Below are 7500 nucleotides of genomic sequence, written 5' to 3'. Positions count from 1 at the left end.
GGAGAATAAAAGAGAGAGAGAGAGAGAGAGAGAGAGAGAGAGAGAGAGAGAGAGAGAGAGAGAGAGAGAGAGAGAGAGAGAGAGAGCGAGAGAGAGAGAAGGAGAGAGAGAGAAGGAGGAGAGAGAGAGAGAGAGAGAGAGAGAGAGAGAGAGAGAGAGAGAGAGAGAGAGAGAGAGAGGGGGGGGGGACAGAGAGAGAGAGAGAGAGAGAGAGAGAGAGAGAGAGAGAGAGAGAGAGAGAGAGATAGAGAGAAGAGATAGAGAGAGAGAGAGAAACAGAGAGAGAGGGGGGGAGAAACAGAGATAGATAGATAGATAGATAGATAGATAGATAGAGAGAGGGTAGAATAAAAGAGAGAGAGAGAGAGAGAGAGAGAGAGAGAGAGAGAGAGAGAGAGAGAGAGAGAGAGAGAGAGGGAGGGAGAGGAGAGAGAGAGAGAGAGAGAGAGAGAGAGAGAGAGAGAGAGAGAGAGAGAGAGAGAGTGAGAGAGAGAGAGAGAGAGAGGGAGGGAGAGGAGAGAGAGAGAGAGAGAGAGAGAGAGAGAGAGAGAGTGAGAGAGAGAGAGAGAGAGAGAGAGAGAGAGAGAGAGAGAGAGAGAGAGAGAGAGAGAAAGAAAGAAATAAAGAGAAAGAGAGAGAGAGAGAGAGAGAGAGAGAGAGAGAGAGAGAAAGAAAGAAATAAAGAGAAAGAGAGAGAGAGAGATAGAGAGAAAGAAAGAGAGAGAGAAGAGAGAGAGAAAGAGAAAGACAAATAGATAGATAGAGAGATTCCCAGGGAATTCATTCAATAAATAGAAAACGCTTAGAAAACAAACTGTTCATTTACCTGATGAGTTTCCCTCTTTGTAGAACGAGCAGCTTTATGGGACCAACAACATCGTCATCTGCTATTCTTTTCTTTTTCTTTTCCTTCTCTTCCCTATTTCTCTTTTTCGTAGAATGACTATGTTATATTAGATGAAGATCGGAAAGTTCATCACAAAGAAAATCTATTGAAGTTAGTTTCACGGCTTCGGAATGATCTTTTTAAGTCACACACAGAATATTCCTACAAAGAACAAGAATTATAGAGAGAGAGAGAGAGTAAGAGATAAAAAGAGAGAGAGAGAGAGAGAGAGAGAAGAGAGAGAGAGAGAGAGAGAGAGAGAGAGAGAGAGAGAGAGAGAGAGAAGAGAGAAAGAGAGAAAGATAGAGATATAGAGAGATAGAGAGATAGAGAGATAGAGAGAGAAACACAAGAAGAAACTCAGAACTTGGGTTTCATTAAAAACCGACTCAGGCATCTGTACTCGGCCAATTATAGAGGACGTTCCTGACGTACAATTATTATTTTTATTTTTTGTGTGTGAAACAAACAAGAAAAAGAAACGGAGTATTTGCTATAGTATAGTCTAAAACCCAATAAAAGAATAACGAAGAAGAACAAAGAAAGAAAGAGAGAGAGAAACAAAGGCCGAAAGATGGAGAGAGAAAGATGGAGAGAAGAGGAGAGGAGAGGAGAGGAGAGGAGAGGAGAGGAGAGGAGAGGAGAGGAGAGGAGAGGAGAGGAGAGGAGAGGAGAGGAGAGGAGAGGAGAGGAGAGGAGAGGAGAGAGGAGAGGAGAGGAGAGGAGAGGAGAGGAGAGGAGAGAGGAGAGGAGAGGAGAGGAGAGGAGAGGAGAGGAGAGGAGAGGAGAGAAGAGAGTGATAGAGAGACGAAGAACGCCAGACTGTGGATTTCATTAATCTGTACTCGGTCAATTATAGCGCTCTTGACACACAATTAATTTCTTTGTTTCGTGTGGCATTTAAAAAAAAATCGGTATATGATAGCCTGAAATGTGCTTTGATTATTACTTTAACTACTCAGCTGTATTTTCGGAAATGGCTCAATAACATATTTTTTTAAATTTTTTTTTCCGTTTTTAATATCATCATTCACATCTTATTTTCGTTTCATTTTTTAAAGCATTCATTTACAAACCAATGATTTAGCTAAATCATTAAAACACACACACACTCAAAACATATTTCCGTCGCAAAAAAGTAAAAAATATATATATATATTTATATATATATAAATATGTCACTCAGTACAACAGGGTACGAACCTAACTCATATAAACCCCCCTCCTCCCCCTCCTCCCCCTCCCCCCCTTACGATATTGGAAAATCAACTTCAGATTTTCGTTCTCTTTCTTTTTTCCCTTTCTTTCTATCTTTCTATCTCTCTTATTTCCCCTTTTCCCATATCATCTACTACTTTTATTGACAAGTAAGTATTTTACGTATTCATCTACCCCCCACCGCCAAAAAAAAATAAAAAAAAATATTGACAGAGGGAATTTAATTAAAGAGTATGAAGGCGAAGTGACGCGGAATTTTTCTTCCTTTGCCATTAAACCCGGGCAATATATGACAATATTAAGGCCACCGTAAACATGGTCGAAGATGACAGTGTGAGATACTGACTTATTTTCTCTCTCCTTCACATTCGTTGCTCTTATCATCCTTTCTATATTCTTGTGTTTATTATTTTTTTATTTCTTTTATAATTTGATATTGTCGAAGCGTTGGTTGTGTTTTTTTTCTGAAGAAATTTCATGTCTTAGAAGATTGTTTGTTTCTTCGCTCTTATCGCTTTCTCTGTCTCTCTCTCTCTTTCTGTTTGTCTGTATGTATATGTCTATTCTGTCTGTTTAGCAGTCTCTATATCTCTCTCCTTCACCCCCCCCCCCTCTCTCTCTGTCTGTCTGTCTCTCTTTCTTTGTCTCCCTCCCTCCCTTCTCTCTCTTCTCTCTCTTTCTTTATCTGTCTCTCTTTTCATTTCTCTCTCTCTCGGTCTCTCCCCCCTCTTTCTCTTTCTTTCTTTTTCTCGCTTCCCTCTATCTCTCTCTTTCTCCCTCCCTCCCTCTCTCTCTCTGCTTGTCTTTCTGTTTGTCTAATATTATGTATATACGTTGTTATACGTCTGTCTCTCTGTCTCTCTCTACCTCTCTCCGTCTTTCTGTCTGCGTGTCTGTGTGTCTGTCAGTCTCTCTTTCTCTCTCTCTCTCCACACACCTCTCTCTCTCGCTTTATCTCATCTTCTCTCTCCTCTGTCTGTCTCTCTACTTCTTTCTTATCCCCTCTCTCTCTCCTCTGTCTGTCTCTCTATTTCTTTCTTATCCTCTCTCTCTCTCTCTCTCTCTCTCTCTCTCTCTCTCTCTCTCTCTCTCTCTCTCTCTCTCTCTCTCTCTAATCTAATCTAAAGCGATAACCAGCGCCATCTTTCGGCCAAGGATATTGCGAAATTAAATATCCTTTACTAATTAATTTCTGTCATACCCTGACTGAAGAAAATGACAGTACATTTCTCAAGAGGAAGCAAGATACACTACTGGCCAAAATTAACCGGCCACTATTTCACTTTTAGCTAAATTCTGATTCAAGGTTCAATTATTAGCCTGGCAATATTGCAAACGCAATGATATTGATAGAATATCAATAGCAATGTGTTGAGGGATAGTTTGATATATATTTAGGCTTATAACTTCTCAGTTTGTCTAATAATATAGAGATTTTTGAATTGTGGAGCGAGAAACACTAAAAATTTACAGATTATTGGCAAACTTTGAGATTGCCAAACAGCCTCGTTTGGACTAGCCTCGCTTTGCTTTTGGATCCTTGTTGCCTGGATACTCATAACAAGCACCCAGTGACCAAGCTTCTGCAATTTTCATCGATTTTTCAACGTTTTTACTGCAGTTTCTCGAATTTTTGTTGTAAGTAAATATTTTTTCATCTTGAAATTGTGCTTTAATTCTTATTTGAAGTTTTTGAGGCTTTAAATTGAAAATAGATCGTCTTAGGACACTTTTGCAAGACTTAGGCCTATTTAAAGATGATTTTGCTTGTCAGGTTATGATGGCTCCAGTTCCTAGACTGAGTATTGAAGACAGGATGAGAGTAGTTGTTCTCCATGAGGAAGGCTACAGTTACAATAAAATTGCCCAAAAGTTGAAAATTGCAAGATCCACTGCTCAGCAGATAGTGAAGAAGCACCAAGAAACAGGCACAGTGAAGGACAGGGAAGGCAGAGGCAGAAAGAAGATCACCACAAAGAGAGAAGAAAGAGTTATCATCAAGGAGGCACTAAGAGACAGAAGGAAAACATCAAAGTCATTAGCAAATGGGCTAAGAGATAATTTTAATATCAATGTTAGTGACAGGACAGTTAGAAGAAGGCTTCTGCAAAGTGGATTAAAGTATTGTAGAGCAAAGAAGAAACCATTGTTGACAGAGAAGGCAAGGAATAAGAGACTGCAATGGGCAAAAGCGCACACTGACCAAGATTGGAGCAAAGTTGTTTTTAGTGATGAGAGTAGATTTTGCCTTGTCAGTGACAGGTCAGTATCAGTAAGGAGGAGAAAGGGTGAGGAATACCTTCCTGAATGCCTCAATCCTACTATGAAACATGGAGGTGGTGGAATTATGGTCTGGGGCTGCATAACTAGCAAAGGAGTTGGCCGACTTTACAAGATTGATGGGACGGTGAATGGGGAATATTACATAAAATTTTTGAAATACTGTGCTATTCCATCTCTTAACCACCATTTTGATGATGGAGAAGCAGTATTCCAACAGGATAATGCTCCCTGTCACACTGCAAAGGCTGTTCAAACTTGGATGACCAAGAATAAGCTGAAAGTTTTGCCGTGGCCAGGGAACAGCCCAGATATGAACCCCATAGAGCATGTTTGGGACTTTATTGATGATAAGATCAAGTCTATTCATTTTAAAAACAAAGATGAACTATGGGAAAGGATAAAACTTGAGTGGAACAGAATTCCACTAGATTATTTGTCTAAGTTGTACGAAAGTATGAAACGCAGGGTAGATGCTGTTTTGAAATGTAAAGGTGGTTCAACCAGATATTAGCATCTTATATCATGTTGAATATGTTTAAATTGTTTCATATGACCTCTCTGATCCTTTATTGACTGTTTTTAATAAGAAAATCATTAAAGATCCTGATAATTTTATAGTTTTAATGAGAAAATTTGCCAATTTCTTGGTTTTCGAGGGGCGGCTGGTTAATTTTGGCCAGTAGTGTAGCCTTATTTGTTTCTGAGATCCTGATGCTATTTAATAGTATATTCAGAATAGATTTTGAAGGATGAAGCCTTGTGAGATATCTCCACTGTAAACAAAAAACAAACAAAATAAAAAACTCTAATAAGGTGATTGCGCTTTAAATCAAATATCAGTATCAAGAATGTATTCGAATATATCAGTTGTAGCGGGGCGTAGACCAAGTAGATTTTCATGTGTCTAGTTGAGTTCGGGCTCGACCGAGAATAAAAAAAAATATTCAGGAAAAGATTCGTCTGCTGTGAACAGATGTAAGGTTCCAGGCCTACGTCACGCTGCCACCACCCGATTAGTAGGTTCGGGAACCGTGTGTGTTGTGTGTGGGGGTATGAATGTTGGGTATAGGTAAAGTTTTGACTAGCCGTCTTTAACCCGGAAAAAAAAGATATGCATGTGATAGAGCAAATAGATTTAAGAAACTTATCTTCTATGAACTTCCGTTGCAAATCAGAAATAACGAAGTTATTGGACACGCAAGTAAACAAAACAATGATACCGTTTTATTTTGGTTCATTTATTGTAATACTTTCATTTCGTAACTAGAAGGTAATTTTCTTTCTACATTATAATGTCTGACAATACACGAGTAATACCATCATAAAATCGAGTATTTACAGTAACTATGACATTTCTTACTCTGCGCAAATCGATGTGTCTGGTCCATATTACGGGCAAGAGGGAACTGAAGAATTGCGCGCGATTTTCAAAATCAACAATGTTACCGCATGAACAGCGCACGAAACCTTATGAAACTTTTATTCTATACCACATGCGCGTGACATTTGTCACGAGAGCCAATAGCATTGCAAGAAATGTTATAAATTAATCACAAGGCAAGGAAAGCAAATATACCAAATCTTTGCTCAAAATGGATCTCAGGTGCGTAGGTTGTGACCCGCATTACTATAGAGTTATATCTGATTATTTTGAAAAAAAAAAAAAAAAAATGATAACGCTATAGAGTTCCTGAGAGCACACGGTGTTTTGCCAAGAGCGGTAAGTTGCCCGCATTGCGATTTACCTTGCAAATATCGTGAAGATCGACATATATGGTATTGTGGCAGATGGAAAAAATAGCAAAAACAAAACGGCGTAAAAGTTGCGTTTTCTCGACCAGCGATTACAAAGGCACGTTTCTGCAGGGGACACATTTGGAACCTTTTAAAGTAAAGTGTTTGTGAATCATTGGCTACAAAAAACATTGGGATCACGCACACATTATTAAATGTATTAGTATTTCTAAGCCAACTAGCGTTGATTGGAGGAGTTTTTGTTCTGAAGTAACCGAATATTGGTTACAAAATCAAAATTCAATAGGAGGTGCCGGTGTAATACTTGAGATCGACGAGACGCTGCTCGTGCGCCGTAAGTATAATAGGGGCACACAGTTGAGCCAGGTCCCGGGCGAAGCTAGAACTTCGCAAATCATAAAGAAGAAGAGCCAGGTGTGGGTCTTTGGGGGTATTGAGCGTGTGAGTAAAAGGAAATTCATTGTGCTATTGGTTGGCACTGACCGCAGTCCAGACACACTCATACCCCTTATTAAGAAATATATAAAACCAGACAGTATGATATACAGTGATGGATGGGCTGCCTACCGTAACCTACAACACCATGGTTACAAACATCTGAGTATTAATCATTCTGAGAACTTTGTAGACCCAGACCCACAAATACACACACAAACCATTGAAAGGTTGTGGAGGGACGTTAAAGAATGGGTCAAGCGGCCAGGTATTAGGGCCGAGTATATAACGCAATACCTGACCAGCTATCTATTCATCAAATTTCATGAAAAAGAATTGATTCATTCATTTTTTTCACAAACGGCAGAATTATACCCGCCGCAAGGCGGGAAAGAAAGAATTCTTCCGTTACCTGCCCCCCCCCCCCAGTCCCTCTGGATGATAGTTCTTCAGAGAGCGATTAAAATCGGGTAAGAGGTCACACTTACCTGATTGCTTGTATGCATATGGTAAAATAAAACCTAATACAAAGCAAATACCTTTTTTCGCGCACGTAAAGACATATATCTTCTGAAATACCGATAATAAATGATTAATGTCTGAAACAGTAAGACAAGGACACCATGTATAACGACCAATTAATGACAACTTAGCGATTATGCGGTGTTACAGACTGAGAAATTCTAGCCAATGAAAACTTCAGGCAATGACGTCAGAGTTTTCTGACCAATCAAAAACCGTTTTTTCGGAAAGCCCTGCCCTCTCCCATGGAAAACGTTGTGTGTATCTGTCCGGTGGCCAAGGAAGTGTACGTGTGAAAAAAAAAAAAAAAAATATAGAAGCGGGCAGAAATGTTTACAAATTGCGAAATACACGTATAACTGGAAATATTGCTACGCCGAGGACGTGTTATTGTAAAGCTT

This window comes from Penaeus chinensis, chromosome 18 (genome assembly GCF_019202785.1).
Source record: "Penaeus chinensis breed Huanghai No. 1 chromosome 18, ASM1920278v2, whole genome shotgun sequence".
Lineage (NCBI taxonomy): Eukaryota > Metazoa > Arthropoda > Malacostraca > Decapoda > Penaeidae > Penaeus > Penaeus chinensis.
This window is presented reverse-complemented; position numbering follows the sequence as displayed.